Source organism: Rhinoraja longicauda, chromosome 7 (assembly GCF_053455715.1).
Source record: "Rhinoraja longicauda isolate Sanriku21f chromosome 7, sRhiLon1.1, whole genome shotgun sequence".
Lineage (NCBI taxonomy): Eukaryota > Metazoa > Chordata > Chondrichthyes > Rajiformes > Arhynchobatidae > Rhinoraja > Rhinoraja longicauda.
The window spans coordinates 21,009,272-21,027,321 of NC_135959.1; positions in this window are offsets into that span (position 1 = coordinate 21,009,272).

An 18,050-nucleotide genomic window follows, 5' to 3' on the forward strand; every position below is an offset into this window, starting at 1 on the left:
AAATTCCTCTTCTGTGCCAGTTCCTCATAGTCATCAATTCTTGGTTCTTTTCAAAAATGTATTTCCATCCTCTTTAAATACCAACGATTGAGTCTCCACAACCCTCTGGGAAGAGAATTCCAGAGACTCAGCATTGTCTGTGAATGGTTATCATGCATCTCCGTTTTTAATGACTGCTCCTTAATCTTACACGTTCTGTAACACTGAGAAAATATAGCAGCTAACACCACCGCCAGGCGCTGTGATAATAACCAGTTAACCTGCTTATGATGACAAAAGAGACTGCAGATGGTGGAATCTGGAGCAATAGGAACCTGTTTGTGTTGTCGGTTGTAGAATAATATATCACAGCTGATGTGTATAAGGCCAGAGTTACCTTTGTATCCTGCCAGGAATAAACACACATTGAGCGACATCAGTCACGCAATGATCAATTATATGCCTCCGCTCTCACTTACAGCAGCCACTTAATCTCCACCATTACATTCCGTGCACATAATGTACCAATAAAGAACAACAAATATCTTTCAGAAAATTTCAGGCAGTAAAATTCACCTGGGGTTTCTGCCAGTCGGTAAACATCAGCTGATGCAAGGTGCTGCTAGGAACTCAACTCTTCCACTGTTGATAAAGGATAAGTCTCAGCAGAGAGCTGGTTCCAGCACAGTACTGAGAGAATGGTCATATCAGTCATGCGCTTGCTGGCACAGAACCAGGCCCTTCGGCTCACTGATACAACATCCATCGTCAACCACTTTTAGTTTCGTTTAGGTTGGAGACACAGCATGGAAACAGTTCCTTTGGCCCACGCCAACCATCGATCACCCATTCACACAGGTTCTACGTCATCCCACTATCTCACCCAGTCCGTAACACTAAGCTAATTAATGCACAAACCCGCAGGTCTTGGAAACCAGAGCATCTGGCGGAAACCCACGTGGTTACAGGGAGAGGTGCAAACTCCACACAGACAGAACCCAAGCTTAGGATTGAACCCAAGTCTCTGGCACCATGAGGCAGCAGATCTACCAGCTGTGCGGCCCTAATTATTTACAACGATCCATTTAATTCTCCCCACATTCCTATCAACTCCCCCAGGATACTCCCACTGACGGCGACATGAGGGGAAAGTTACAGTGGGCAATTAACCTGCTGATCCTTGCCCTTGGCACAGGGGTGGAAACTGAAGCACCTGGCAGAAGCCCATGCAGTTACGGGGAGAAACCCCCCTCAAGGTCAGGATTGAACCAGGGTCTCTGGAGTCGTGAGGCAGTAGTTCTACCAGCTGTGCCACCTTTTGACTACATTTCAAAGTTATCAGTGTGTTTAAAGAGTTTGGAACACCGAGATTGTGAAAGCAGCTGTAGAAACAAATGTCTGATTTTGTTAAATGCACGTACAGTTTATGGCAACATTAGCTGATACAGTCATTTACTTGTGAAGTAATTAAATACCATCTTAAAAAAAAGATATAACAGAATTGAAAATCAAAAGAAAACTACAGATGTTGGAAATTTGAGATACAAACAGAAAATGCTGGAAACATTTAGCAGGTCAGGGAGCATATGCCGAGAGAGGATCAGAGTGAAAGTCTCAGATTGAAGACCCCTCATCAGAGCATTAGCTCAAGCTGCAAATTCTGAGCAGCGTCTGTGAGTGGTGTATCGCAGTGGTGGAGGAGCTTGTTTTCAGATACACTTAGCCATGGAGGGCCACTGCTCCCAGGATTCACAGCAGCAGAGAAAGTGTCCTATATCTTTGGCTTGGCCGCTGTGTGGGAGGACGTACAGCCTCACCCACACCAATACAGGAACTGTATTGAGACTCAACGTCTCAAACTTCCGCTTTAGTTAAGATTGGGTGGTATTTTAACAAGAGGGTGTTAATTTCCGCAGAACTGTTTTGTTTGAATAAACGACTGGATCACCTAGAACACAAGTCGACACTGTTGTGTTTGTCGCCATGATTTCATGTCACTGGAACTGGATAGGGCTTGGCGTCACCGGCACATGTCCCATGTAGTCATTCCAGAAAGGTCACTGCCTCGCAGCGTTCAATCCTGACCTCGCGTGCCGTCTATGTGTAACTTACATGTTCTCCCCGTGACCACGTGGGTTTTCCCAGGGCTCTCCAGTCTCCTCCCGGCAGGTTCATTGGCCACTGAAAATTGTCACTAGAGTGTGGGTGACTGGTAGAATCTGGAGGAGTTGAGAGGAATATGGAGAGAATAAAACAACGGGATTAATGTGGAATTTGTGTTGGTGTAGTTGATCAGATTTGGTTAGTTGAAAGATTGAAGTGAAGAGATATAGCCCCATCTCAACCCTAAATGGACAAACCCCGAGGAAGTCACAAGCATCACTTAACTGTCGCGCCCAGGTGTTCCCCACTCTTGGAGGCTGTGCACCGGGCTTCAATGCAGGAAGCCAAAATGACTCCTCACTCAACAAAAAGATGACAAACCAGGAGTCAGGGGCGCACGGAGAGGAAGCATAGGATGCATATACGCTCATAGCCTTTCATTCGAGCCTAGATGTGATTCACAAGTTCATCATGGGTGAGTGTGAACAATTTACTTGTGCTCAACCCAGAATCTATCAGTAGCGTTTTCATTCAACATAGCATCATAAGATCACAAGTGATAGTATAATTAGGCCATTCGGCCCATTTAGTCTACTCTGCCATTCAATCATGGCTGACCCATCTCTCCCTCCTCACCCCATTCTTCTGCCTTATCCTCATAACCTCTGACACCAGTACTAATCAAGAATCTATCTATCTATTTCTGCCTTAAATATATCCGCTGACTTTGCCTCCACTACCTTCTGCGGCAAAGAATTCCACAGATTCACCACTCTCTGACTGAAGGGTGCAGTTGGTGTAGAGTTCATATTGAACAGCCTGCAATTTTGAGAGCCATGAATAAGGGACTTGATAATCACATCCTTCTATCTGCTGCCTTTTCTTTACTTTAGAGACAAAGCACGGAAACAGGCCAATCAGCAATCACGCAGTACACCAGTGCTATCCTGTACACGAGGGAACACTACAAACTTGCGCGTCTTTGGAATGTGGGAGGAAACTGGAGCACCTGGAGTAAGCCCTTGGTCACGGGCAGAACGTACAAACTCCGTACAGAGAGCACCCATGGACAGGATAGAACTGGGGAGTCTGGCACAGTGAGGCAGCAACTCCACTGGCGTGCCACTGTGCCACCCCTGCTCCTCCTTAATCTTCCCACAGCTCTTCAAAATCTGTAACAGTTGTACAACAGAAAAGATTCACGCTGCCCGTACATCCATTCGGGGCAAATGATCAGTCTGTGCTGGGCATTCTGCGAACAAGGGTCGGAATAGATAGAGCCAAGCACAGAGCCTAAGTGCTTTGTAATGAAGGGCTGCTCATTGTGGTTGAAAATGGTAAAAGGCTAGAATGACAGGCCTGCCTGTGGTTTCTCAGTTACAAGCAAACAAAAGGTGGCAATTTAATCTGTAGCAAGATGCAACATAAAGTGCGTCAACGTCACAGGGATCCCAAGATGCACAGGGATGGTCAACAGAGATCACTTGATACCAGATCACCTCAGGACAGGTGACCACAACCTGTGGAGATGATACTTCCTACAGTGCTAGAAATTCAACTTGTATTCAAAATAAATTAAGAGGGAAAAAAAGAGAATATTGGCAGTTTGATAAATCATTTCATGCCACAATTTGTGAAAAAAACGAGTTGGTGTCCAAACCCACACGATGGCTGCTCTGGGTTTGCACTAAAGACTCACAACAGCTGGTTTTCAGCTCAGTGAAGGTCAAGTAATGAAGATCAATTCAATTCAATGATTTTTTTATTGTCACGTATGCGCAGCTCAGTGAAATTATTTTGCCCGACTCCCAAATGCACAGTCGCCATATTTTTGCGCCGTTTACAAAAAAAAGTCCAGAGTCTGGTCCACATGCTGGAAGTACTGGTGCGCCCCCGATCCAGGTAAGCCCAGGCTGCTGCAGGCCAGCGACCAGAACTCCCTCCACTCGCCCGACCGCCTCTGCGCCACTGCCTCCGGCAGCCCATCTTGAAGGCGCTGGAGGCAATACCCTCGCCTTTCGGCCCACTCCTCTCGTCCCTGCTCAACTCTCAGGTCTTCGGTGCTGCAGAGTTTCCTCCTGCAAACAGGAGCCTGTCTTGCCCTCTGCAATGGCGAACCAGGCCTGCCACCGCACGTGTCCGTGTGCGGCCCGCTGGGTCTTCATGCTGGTGGTAAACCTGGCAAAGGTTCAGTACCTCAAATTAACAGGACAATTAGTTTGGGAGACACTGCATATTCTGCCACTCTAATCAGCAGTCAATGCACGTCCTCATCTAAAGGCAAGCCCACCTGAAGCAGGAACTAGGAATAAAGCAAATATAGTTTGACATCTCAGATAAAGCCAGGGCTCTCTGTACCGCTTACATGGACACACAAGAGCTAACGGCACTTTTTTTGAGAAGGAGCTGGGAGTTTATCTGAAGATAGACACAAAGTGCGGGTCAGGCAGCATCTCTGGAGAAAAAGGATGGGTGACGTTTTGGGTCAGGACCGTTCAGTTCTCCAGAGATGCTGACTGACCCACTGAGTTACTCCAGCACTCTGTCTATCTTCGCTACAAACCAGCATCTGCAGTTCCTTTCTACACACTAGTCCATCTAAAGGTTCTGGCTAGAATCTATCTCTATCGCAACCAATTTCAGAAAAGTTAACTGAATCACCACCACATTGCTAGCAGTGAAATCTTGAAGTACACAAATTGGTCACATTTTCTGGATGCAAACAGTGACAACCAAAAGATCTTCAAAGGGAAAAGGGCACTGGTGACATGTGAAGGCAGTAACAGTGTGAACGAATTGCAAATTGTGTTTTCCTTTCCCCCATTTTCTTTTGAAAAAGTCACCAAAAGTTGCAGTTAGATCCAAGCTGCACAGACTGTACGATGGGAATGATGCGCTGGTGCAGTGAGTCAGTGTGGAGACTTTCGCCTCAAGGCAGAGTCCAATTTGCCCTTAAAAGCTTATCGTGAGATGTGGTATGTGTGGAATTTCATACTCTGTACTTTCAGTAGATGCACCCTTCCCTCAGCACAGCCATCTACGAACTTGATTAAATAGTTCAATTTTATAGCTTTCTGAAACTCCTAGTAACTGCTGTCAATGCTTAACTCATTAACATGCAGGAGCTGCTCCCACTATCCAGCCAGTGCAGACAAAAGCTTTTCCTAAAGTGCAAAATCCAAATATTGCAATAAAATACCACCTCTGTTACAATATATTTAATCATTTTCCAAATCCAGATTTATTATACGGTTTTCATTTGCTTAAATAAAATGCCCATTCTCCCACGTATTTCTCTATTTTGTTAACGCTGTTTTGATGGATATCTTTCACTGTTTAGGTTAGTTTATACCTACAGGCTCATTGGCCCACCGAATCTGCGCCGCCCAGCTATCCCTGTACACTAGCACAAACCCACAGACTCGGGACAGTTTACAATTCTTACCAAAGCCATTTAACCTACAAACCAGTGTCTTTGGAATGTAGGAAGAAACCTAAGCACCTGGAGAAAACCCACGCAGCGACGAGGGGGGAACGTACAAATTCCGTACGGACAGCACCCGTAGTCAGGATTGAACCTGGGTCTCTGGCGCTGTAAGGCAGCAACTCTACCACTGCGCCCCTGCGAAAAAAAACCTGCTGGGGGAACTCAGCGGGTCAGGCTGGGGGAACTCAGCGGGTCAGGAGGCATATGTGGAGGAAGCAGAATGGTGGATATTTTGGATCAAGACCCTACGTCGGGACTGAGAGTGTGGCAAGGCCAGTACATCCAATTGCCTCCAGAGTTGCTGCTTGGATCATTGAGTTCCGCCAGCAGTTTGTTTTTTGCTCCAGATTCCAGCATCTCCAGTGGCTTTAACTCTGGTCTTCTATTAATATCACAGGGATCCACCCACCTGACACCATTGTGAAAGAGTCAGCATTCTGATGTTTTGCTCAATAGTCCCCTTAGAACTGGAGACTCACAAAACTGCAGTGGAACTAGTTACAGTATTCCCAATCGACTGCCTGGAACAGATTCCACCCAGCATCCCAATTTCTTCTCAATAAGCATAGATGGTACATGGTAGGTACACAATGTGATGTTGGTGGGTGGGGGGTGGGAGTGAGAAAGGTAATTCAACACCAAGTGGTGAGACTGTTGACTTCCAGCAACTAGCTCTATTGCTATATGCTATTCACTCCAGGGTAGGGAAATGCAAAATGAAGTAATATTAAAATAGGTTTGAGACAAGACATGAAATGGAAGAACAGCCAAGGACTAAAAGCAGAATAAAAAGAAGACGTCTTTTGATTGATTGAAAGATATATCATGGAAACAAGCCCTTTGGCCCACTGAGACATGCTGACCATCGATCATCCATTATGAAAATTCAACACCCAGCTTTGTTCTCTCTTTTGTATGGTTGGAAGGATGGCCACTGGGATTTGCAGGGAGTTCAGATCCACTTGTAACTTTAGTTAACACCTGTGTACTGTGAGATCTGCACAGTATGTTGGCACCAAGCAGATCCCAGGTAATAACCATCTCGAGAGAGAGTCTAACCACCAGTCATCATTTAAGGGCATAATACTGCAGCTGCTGGAGACACTCAGGTGGTCAGACATCATCTGTGGAGAGAGCAAAGTGAATGTTTCAGGTCAACAACAGAAACATCACTCCTGGTAAATGACGTGCAGATGCACAGTAGAAACTACAAGTTTTCAATCTGCACAAATTACTCAGAGCTGGAAATTATTACTTGTCATAGGATAAGAATGAACACTTGAGATAAGGATTTCACACTCATGACAAATGTTCATCTATAAATGTATGGGCTTTGTAAGAAAGATCTATGTAATAACACTCCGTTTTTAATTGTGGCAATTATAAATAAAAAAAATATGCCAAATTTATTTGTATCATGCAGAAATTTCATTTGGTTTTGTAGAAACCATCTTTTTGTAGAAAGCAGCTTCTAAAATTATGTTAAAACTTGATAGATTTTTCTTAAAAGGAAAATTAATTTTGAGTGAGACAGCAGGTTTGGCACAAATCCTTCAAGATGTTAAATAGAACTTTTTTTGAAGGGCCAAGGAAACTAATGAGAGGAGGTAGGGAAGAGGGGATGAGGAGAAGGAGGGGGCAACCGATTGTCTGTTCGAAGCAGTGGGGCACAAATTTTGCACCAGCCCCAGATTTCAATGGGAAGAGAAAAATGTTTGATGGATGCAGTGATCAAATGTGGCAACACGTTAGAAGGTCTACAAGTTAAAAGTTGATGGCGCATTTGTGGAACCCTGCCAATCACTCATGCATTGCTCGCAAGAAAGTAGCTTGATGGATTGAAGCCCAAGGGGTTTTGTGTTAGGGTAAAGAGTCTGGATGGATCTGAATGTATAGGCCAACAATCACTCAAGACAAGACTCACACCCTTCTTGCACCACGCACTGAACCTGTTGAATAATAGAATGCACTTTGTGGGTTCACAGCTTCTTCTGACTAATTCCTTGCTCTTTGCCCAGTACTCTTCACATCTCATCTATTCAACATTGATCTTCTGAAGCTCTTCCCAGTCTGTTTGTACCACGTCCAGCTCACCTTCTGGACCACAATTCACTGCAGAAAAATCCAATTTCCTTCCCATCCCAAATTCTTCAGCAGTTATCTTAAATCAGGGCCCTGACAATCTGCCATTCTACTTAAAAGTTCCTAAGTGTAGCTTGGGATCCACAGAACTTTCGGTCCTAGGTCTCCTCCATTGTCAGATTGAGGTGAAACGCAAATTGGAGAAACAGCATCTCATATTTCGTTTGGGCAGCTTACAGCCCAGTGGTATGAATATTGATTTCTCTCACTTAAGGTAGCCCTGGCATTCCCTCTCTCTCTATCCCTCCCCCACCCAAGTTACACTAGCTTCTCATTTTCACCCTACAAACAGCTAACAATTGCCTGTTTCCTTTATCATCGTTACTTTTTTGCATATCTTTCATTCATTGTTCTTTAAATTTCCACATAACCGTCTATATATCTTGTTTCCCTTATCCCTAACCAGTCTGAAGAAGGGTCTCGACCCAAAACATCACCCATTCCTTCTCTCCAGAGATGCTGCCTGTCCTGCCTGGTTACTCCAGCTTTTTGTGTCTATCTTGGGATAAGCAAGAGTACTTTTGTGGAAATTATTCATGCATTCTATCAAGCAATCGTACAGCTCATGATAGAAACAAAAGCAATTACGCCTTCATTTATTTGCCATTTGAAAAGGTTCACGCATCTCTACACTTGTAGGAGCTAAATGTCCTTCAAATAGGACTTGCCTCACTCCTTTGCTCTTTCCTTCTACAGCAACCTCAATAGGAGGACGAGAAGTTAACAAAAGTGAATGGAGGAAGAGACAGCAGGAACTTCCTCTTTCCTGGTGCTATTCTCTGTCCAAGTTTTACTTTCCATGTAGTCAATCATACAGCACAAAAATGGGTCCTTCAGCCCATCAAGTCCACACCGACCACACATTTACACTAAACTCATTTTATTCTCCCCACAATCTTATCAACTCCTTCCAGATTCGACCCATCACTTGCACACTAGGAGCAATTTGCAGCAGACAATTATTTGCTGCATGGATTTGGGATGTGGGAGGAAACCGGGACACCTGGAAAAGACCCATAGTTACAGGGAGGACATGAAAACCTCAAAAAACAGCACCGGATTTCAGGAATGACCGTAGGTGAGGCAGTGGCCCTACCTGCTGTACCACCTTATTTTTGGCAAATGTTCTGGGCTGTGTTAAATCAGGTGACTCGGAGCTAAATGCACATATTATTGAATCAAATGTCTGGGAGCAGTAAAGATCACATGTGGTGGTTTTCTTTTGGCTTATGTTGCTGGTAGGACAGTGGAAATTTGCTTTTGAGATTAGCATCTTATTTGGGCCGCAGGAACTGAGTGCTCATTTTATGCATATACATCTGTAAAGGTACAATCATTGTCGAGCTGGCAGGACCATCTACCTCCTGACTAAGGTTCAACTCCCATGCCATGAACTCAAGCACAAACACCTAATCTGACACTCCAAGCCTGTAACCTGCATAGTACCAGAGGTCCCGTTGCTTGGGTGATGCGAGACAGACCCTGTGTCACTCCCTTCAAGAAGTTGTAGGAGAGACCCCCGGTGCAGTTCAAAAAGCAAGGGACCTTCTCCAACTTGCTGGCCAACATTTACCTCTCATGCATAATTAAAACACATCTGATTGATGCATTACTGTTTGTTATAGGTGACTCCGAGCAAATTGGCTGCTTCATTCATTCCCTCTGTTGAATCAGTGACTGTGTGACCAAGACACTTCATTGACTTGAAGGACAAGGGTGGTGATGGTGTGTGTTGAAAAGAAGAGTGGAGACATACAAGGGGGGAGGGGGGGAAGGTGCAAAGAGGCTTTAGGGAGATGGCACATTGATGTGGGTGATGGAACTGGACAGACACATGGGCAGTGGAGTAGGGTAGAAGTGAGATTTCTACAGCAAAGTTACAACCCACGTTGAGAGTAGACGGTACATAAACTGGTGATAATTGTACTCTGGCAACTGCTGTTCTGTTTTCAAACAACTCAGCGCGGCACAATGCCTCACAGTGCCAGAGACCCAGTTTTGATCCCAACCTCGGGTGCCATCTGTGTGGAGTTTGCATGTTCTCCCCGTGATCACGTGGGTTACCTCTGGGTGCCCCGGTTTCCTCCCATATTCCAAAGACATGTGGATTTATAGACTAAATGGCCTCTGTATATTGCCCCTAGTGTGTAGGAAGTGAATGAGAAAGGGGGATAACATAGAACTAATATGAATGGGTGATCAATGGTCAGCTTTGGACTCAGTGGGCCGAAGGGCCTGCAGCCATACTGTATTGCCAAACTAAAAACTAAACTAAACTCAGTTCCCCAATGTCAAAGGAAGATTGGCAAATATGTGAGCAATTGCAAATCAGCTGTTTCAGCAGACCGGGGATGTGGGGGAGCAGGCTTGCTTTTCAGAGTTACCATTCATAAAGCACAGAAGGATCAAAAATTTAAGTAGCACCAGTCATGACCCCGAGAGCTCTCTAAACAATTTGCAAGCAGGTACTTTCGCCATTAAGCACCCAGTTTGTGCATAGTGAGACCAAATCATTCATTTTAAGGTGCTGATTGAGGAAGAAGACATAAGGTAGCAGAAGTAATACACTGCTCTCTGAAATGGTGAAATCCCAAGGCACAGACAGGGGACGTCCATTTACCATTCAGCCCCGCAGTAGAGGCAGCTTCTCCAATGATACATGCAACATTGAAACCACAAGATATCTGGGGTGGGTTTTGAATGCACAACTCTCTAACCACAGTGAGGCCAACAAATAGCATTCACTTTAATTGCAGCTTAGAAACATAAAAAATACGTGCATGAGTAGGCCATTCGGCCCTTCGAGCCAGCACCGCCATTCAATATGATAATGGCTGATCATCCAAAATCAGTACCCTGTTCTGGCTTTTTCCCCATATCCCTTGATTCCTTTAGCCCTAAGAGCTAAATCTAACTCTCTCTTGAAAACATCCAGTGAATTGGCCTCCACTGCTTTCTGTGGCAGAGAATTCCACAGATTCACAACAGTCTGGGTGAAAAAGATTTTCCTCATCTCAGTCCTAAATGGCCTACCGCTTATTCTTAAATTGTGACCCCTGGTTCTTGACTCCCCCAACATCAGTAACATTTTACCTGCATCTACCCTGTCCAATCCTCTAAGAATTTTATGTTTCTATATATAAGATCCCTTCTCATACTTCTAAATTCCAGCAAATACAAGCCCAGTCGACCCATTATTTCATCATGTCAGTCCCGCCATCCCGGGAATTAACCTGGTGAACCTACGCTCCACTCCCTCAATAGTAATAATATACTTCCTCGAATTAGGAGACCAAAATTGCACACAATACTCCAGGTGCAGTCTCACCAGGGCCAAATACAACTGCAGTTGGACCTCCTTGCTCCTAAACTCAAATCCTTCCGCAATGAAGGCCAACGTGCCATTGGCTTTCTTCACTGCCTGCTGCACCTGCATGCTTACTTTCAGTGACTGATGTACAAGCACACCCAGGTCTCATTGCACCTCCCCTTCTCCTAATCTGACACCATTCACATAATAATCCCCCTCCTTGTTCTTGCCACCAAATTTTCCAAAAGATTAGTCAAGCATGATTTCCCCTTCATAAATCCATGCTGACTTTGACTGATCCCATCACTACTTTCCAAATGCGCTGCTATAACATCTTTAATAATCGACTCCAGCATCTTCCCCACTACCGATGTAAGGCTAACTGGTCTATACTTCCCTGTTTTCTGAGAGAGAAAACAGGGAAGTATAGACCAGTTAGCCTTACATCGGTAGTGGAGTTACATTGGCTGCCCTCAAGTCCACAGGAACTGATCCAGTCAAAGAGAACATTGGAAAATGATCACCAATGCATCCACGATTTCTAGGGCCACCTCCTTGAGTACTCTGGGATGCAGATCATCAGGCCCTGGGGATTTATCTCCCCTAAGTCCCAACAGTTTACCTAACACCATTTTCTGACTAATGTGGATTCCCTTTAGTTCCTCCCTCCCACTAGATCCTTGGTCCCCGAGTATTTCCAGGAGATTGTTTGTGTCTTCCTTAGTGACGACAGAAGCAAAGTACTTGTTCAACTGTTCTGCCATTTCCTTTTTTCCCCATTATAAATTCACCTGTCTCTGACTGTAAGGGACCTACATTTGTCTTCACTGATCTTTTCCTTTTTAATACCTATAGAATCTTTTACAGTCAGTTTTTATATTCCCAGCAAGCTTTCTTTCATGTTCTTTCCCCCCCTCTTAATTAACCCCTTTGTCCTCCTCTGTTGAGTTCTAAATTTCTCCCAGTCCTCTGGTTTGCCACTTCTTCTGGCCAATTTATATGCCTTTTACACAATCTTTAACTTCCCTTGTCAGCCACGGTTGAGCCGCCTTCCCCGTTTTATTTTTTCGCTTGACAGGGATGAACAATTTCTGGAGTTCATCCATGTGGTCTTTAAATCTTCGTCATTGTTTCTTCACTGTCAACCCTTTAAGTATAATTTGCCCGTTTATCCTAACCAATTCCCGTCTCATACCTTCCAAGTCTCCTTTATTCAAGTTCTGGACCCTAGTCTCTGAATTAACTGTGTCACTCTCCATCCTAATGCAGAATTCCACCATACTATGGTCACTGTTGCACAACAAGATCACTAACTAATGCTTCCTCTTTACACAATACCCAGTCTAGGATGGCCTGCCCTCCAGTCAGTATACCCAGTCTAGTCGAAGACAGGATAGGTCATGTCAACAATCTGTGGTAGATTAGCTTAATGCACACTTATTTAGTGGAGATGATTCTTACAGGATGAAGCTGTATGATAATCAAATATCATACATACAAGTTACATTAAGTGAACTCTCGATATGGCAAGTTAAATTGGTAATAAAAAGTCATTACTGCTGTCCTAACGACCTGTGCTATTATTAATTACCAGCAACATCAGGAAATCTAAGTACTTTGCTCTTAACATAAGACCATAAGTGATAGGAGCAGAATTAGGTCATTTGGCCCATCAAGTCTACTCCACCATTCAATCATGGCTGATCTATCTCTCCCTCCCAATCCCATTCTCCTGCCTTCTCCCCAAAATTCTGGCACCCGTACAAATCCACAATCTATCTATCTCTGCCTTAAATATATCCACTGATTTGGTCTCCACAGCCTTCTGTGGCAAAGAATTCCAGAGTCACCACCCTCTGAAATACCTCCTCATCTCCATCCTAAAAAAAGTCCTTTAATTCTGACGCTATGACATCTATTCTTAGACTCTCCTACTAGTGGAAACATCCTCCACATCCATTCTATCCAAGCCTTTCACTATCCTGTACGTTTCAATGAGGTTCCCCCCTCATTCTTCCAAACTCCAGCGAGTACAGGGCCAGTGCTGTCCAAAGCTCATCATATGTTAACTTACATTATCCTTGTTATTAAATGGATAGGTCAGAATGAACTATTATATCATTACCTCACAAGATACTAAACTCTAAACTCCAATAGCTCACTAGGTGCCTCAGTAAATGCATCAAGTTACCTGAACAATTAGCCACATGCACAAATGAGACATTTAAATCAGGAAACGTTTGCACCCTTGGCATCCTATTCCTATTTAACACAGGTGAACATCCAACCACAATGCTCTGTTCAATCCACCACTGTCTCAGTTCATTTAGGTTTATTTAGAGACTTCCCTGATCAGTTTCAGCTCGTCCAAAACAGTGCGCCTTTAACTTGGCAACATTTGCCCACAACAGGGGCACTATCAGCCAAATGGGAGCAAGAGACACTCTTGATGCTGGAATCCAGGACAAAAAATAAAAGGAAGTGCTGGGGAAACTGAGTGGGTCAGGCAGCATTTGTGGAGGGGAATGGACAGTCGATGTTTCAGGTCAAGACCCTTCACAGGACTGAAGTCTGACGTTGCGATGAAGCATCTCGACCTGAAAGGTCAATAGTCCATTTTCCTCCACAGATGCTGCCTGACCTGCTGTGTTTCACCAGCAGCTCTCTTTCTTTTTGCACCATCAGACAAGATCGGTTCCCGAGGACTGTATGGGAACTTTAAGTGCTTTTTAAAAACTGAGTCAAAAAAGTTGGTTTTAAAAGGGAAGTCATTGAGAGTGGAAATAGGCCCTTCGGCCAGACTTGCCCATGCCAACCAACATGTCCCATCTACATTGGTCTCATCTGCTTGTGTTTGGCGCATATCCTTCTAAACACATCCTATCCATATGCCCATCTAAATATTTCTTAAACATTGTGATAATACCTGCCACATCTACCTCCTGCAGCAGCTCCTTCCACTCATTCACCACCCTTTGTGTAACAAAGTCACCCCTCAGGTTCCTATTAAATCTTTCTCTCCTCGCCTATGCTCTCTGGTTCTTGATTCCTGTACTCTGGGTAAAAGACTGCGTGTACCCTATCTATTCCTTTCATGACCTTATACACTATAAGATCACCCCTTTTCCTTCTGCGTTCCAAGGAATAAAGTCCTAGCCTGCACCACATCTCGCTATATAGCTTAGACCCTGGAGTCCTGGCAAAACCCTCGTAAATCTTCTCTGCACCCTTTCTATCTTAGCAACATCTTTGCTATAACAGGGTGATCAAAAGGGATCAGAGGTTGCCTGTTCAGGGCTGGAAGAGATTAGAAAGAAAAATGGAAATTTAGGGCAGAGTGCCAGCATTTTAGCCTATCATCTCTAATTTAAATAAACTACAGTTGAAAACAAGGGAGATAGTTCAAAAGAAACAAACCATTGCCCAACCGCGCGCCAAGATTCAAGATGGACCAGCAGGATCTGTTGGAGGTCGGGAAGCACAAAGAAAATTGCAATTATTTTTGTTTCGGACTCCTGACTGTTCATCCCAAACAATTTCATTATTTATTCATTGCCCAACTCAAACAATGCACATGTCTCCCTCAATAACTCAGGCTTTCTACAACCCTCCTGTGCAATTGGGAATTATTTGCCCCTGCGGAAACCTGTTTGCAGAAAACAAGTATTTACTTCCAGCTTAACAAATTACTTGGAAATAATCAACAAAAGACCACAGCACAATTAACAATGTCAAATGTCTTGCAGTCCACTCCATCAATAGAGTTCTAATTCAATCCAATAAAAGAAACGTAGACACAAAATCTGAATGTGATACATCGTCTAGAAACCACTTACTCAAGGAATTTTATCTCCGTATTTCAAGAAAATCGATTGTACTTTAGTTGAGTTAAAATGATTTGATTTATTTATGTGGGGTGGGTGGGGTTATTGAGGGGCAATCCAGTTCTACCATCAGGGGCTGCACTAAAGTCTGTCCAGTGTATTTAAAATGAGATTGGTAATGCAACCAAATACCAGATCAATTCTCTGCTGTATCATTGGGGTTGAAGATAGTTATTTGATCAGATGAGGTCTAAATAAAACAAAAAGCTTGCTAATATCAACATTGATCAACATTTTCCAACCATCAAAAATCACTGAACTTTTAATTTCACCTCAGATGCATTGTAACGTTTACATTAAGTTTCAATCTTCAAACAGGAACAGCAAAATCCTTTTGCCAACTATACTACAGTTGTCTAGCTACTGAACCGCCATACCACCCTATTTACTCTTTCAAAGAACAATTTTAAACACCTCTGAAATAAAATAAGATCTGACAAAGGCCTTCGACACTGTCAGCAGAGATGGCTCGTGGAAGACAAGGCAGAAGTTTGGCTGTCCCAGCAAGTTCATCACGATTGTCCGGCAGTTCCATGACGGCATGATGGTGAAAGTGCTAGATGATGGAGACGAGTTGGAAGCTTTTCCAGTGACAAACGGCGTGAAGCAAGGTTGTGTGGTTGTGTTCTTGCCCCTACACTCTTCAGCATGGTCTTCTCTGCCATACTGACTGATGCCTTCCGTGACTGCCAGGATGGAATACACATTAGGTACAGGACTGACAGCAGGCTGTTCAACCTCAGGCGCCTGCAAGCTGTTACAAAGGTGAAGGAGACCATCATCAGAGATTTCTTGTTTGCTGATGACTGCGCCCTCAATGCCAGCACAGAGCAGAAGATGCAGCATGAAATGGACTGCTTCTCACAGGCCTGTGACAACTTTGGTCTCTCCATTAGCACCAAAAAGTCTGAAGTTATGTACCAGCCCACGCTTAAAGCCCTACCAGGAACCACACATCACGGTGAAGGGGCAGAATCTACAGGCAGTCGACAGCTTTACCTATCTGGGCAGTACTCTCACGAGTGGTGAACATTGACGCTGAGGTCAACAACAGGATTGCCAAGGCCAGCGCTGCCTTTGGGCGACTCCATGAGAGTGTTTGGGAGCGGAGAGGACTCAGCCTTACCACCAAGCTGAAGGTCTACCTTGCAGTGGTACTCACCACTCTTCTCTATGCCAGTGAGACCTGGACTTTCTACAGCAGACATGCCAAACAGCTCAACCACTTTCACTTGAGCTGCCTACGCAGACTCCTTCACATCAGGTGGCAGGACAAAATTGCCGACACAGAGGCCTTGGAACAGGCCGGAATCCCCAGCGTCCACACCCTCCTACGGAAAGCCCAAGCCAGATGGACAGGCCATGTCGTCAGAATGCCCGAGAGTCGACTGCCAAAACAGCTTCTGTATGGAGTACTGTGTTAGGGCAAGTGCTCCGTAGGACAGAAGAAACGGTTTAAGGACTGCCTCAAAGTGTCCCTCAAAGACTTGGACATCAACCTCAGCACTTGGGAGTCTCTTGCTCTGGACCATCTAACCTGGCGTAGCAAGCTCACCACAGGAGCCCGTGCAGCAGAGAACAGATGCACTGCAGAGGCCCAGAGGAAACGCACCGCGCGCAAGGTCGGGCTACCTCCACTTCCACTGCAGCACCCATCCACTTGTGTCCTACATGTGGGCGTGCCTTCAGGGCCCGGATTGGCCTCACCAGTCACTTCCGGACCCACAGTCACCAATCCTCCAACTGAAAGTGAAGTCATGGTCATCTTCGAACCCGAAGGACGAACAACAACTCTTTCAAAGAACAACTTTAAACACCTCTGAAATAAAATTAATTACATTTCATTCTTCCAAGAACGATCCTATTTCTAATCAATCCACTGAGTTGGGAAGAATTGAGCTTCTCTGCATTAAGGCTATTATATCCATCACATTTTGCCAGAAGTGTGGGACCAGAAATTAACACTATTCCAGCCGATGATTGCTCAATGTCTACAGATACCAAGCAGAACCTGACTACTTAAAATTCCAGATAATATTTTTTCCACGTGTTCACATTCCACAGAAACAGCCTATTTTCACCGTAAAATGTTCCATCACCCCAGGCTCAGTCCAACATTTACCCCACCCAACCTGGCTCCATCTGCCCATCATCACTCCTTCTCATCGGATTCCACCTATTACCTGCTACTCTCACTTCTACATACCAGCTATCTTCTCTCCAAACATTCAGCCTGGTGCATGGTCATGGCACCAAACGATCATCCCTCAGCCTTCACAAATGTTGCTTGACCCACTGAGTTCTTTCAGAAGTTTATTATTCCTAATATTTCCCTGGAACTAATCACAGAAACACAATGAGATACATGGCTGAATGGCAAAATAAACTTGGTTAAAAATGAGGTAGGCAAAATAATTCACCCGTCAAATCAGATTTTCAAACTGTTCTTAAGACCAGAAAGTGAGTTGGAACCAAATACAAGCACATGTTAAAGGTTCATCTCGGACCAGACCCTGACATTTTTACATTTTATACCGCCCACTAATGTCTCCATGAGTAGATATTTAATTTCACCAGCTGGATCCTGCCTTCCATTCCACCTGGAAAGAGGTCAGTGCATAATTCAGTCCTGGACAGTAGCAATCCCTATTTTTGCTCGCAACTCCCAACTGTTTTAATGTCATACTTGCCAGATGAATAGTTCATGGCAGTCGAGATTTGGAACACATCAACTCCCAAGTACATTCACGAGCAGACCCGAGACAAACACTTGCTGTTTTGATGCTCAAAGTACAGATTCCACCTCTTCTGAATAAATCTAACGCCTCAAGGAATATACAGGCAAACATTTGTTGTTTATTACAACCAAAAGAATTGCTGGAGAAACTCAGCAGGCCAGGCAGCATCTGTGGAGGGGAGCAGACATGATGTTTTGGGGCAGCTTCAGCCTTGGAACCTCTGTATTAAACTTCAGCTTAACACAACAACAAAAAAACTGAAAATGTTGGAAATCAGTGGAAGTGATACAAAATATGCAGTGGTCACATAGTATAGTTTCTGATGAAAGGTCACTGGCTGAAATCTCCTCTCCCCAGATACTGCCTGGCCATCTAAGAATTCCCAATATTTTGTTTCCACCCTTACA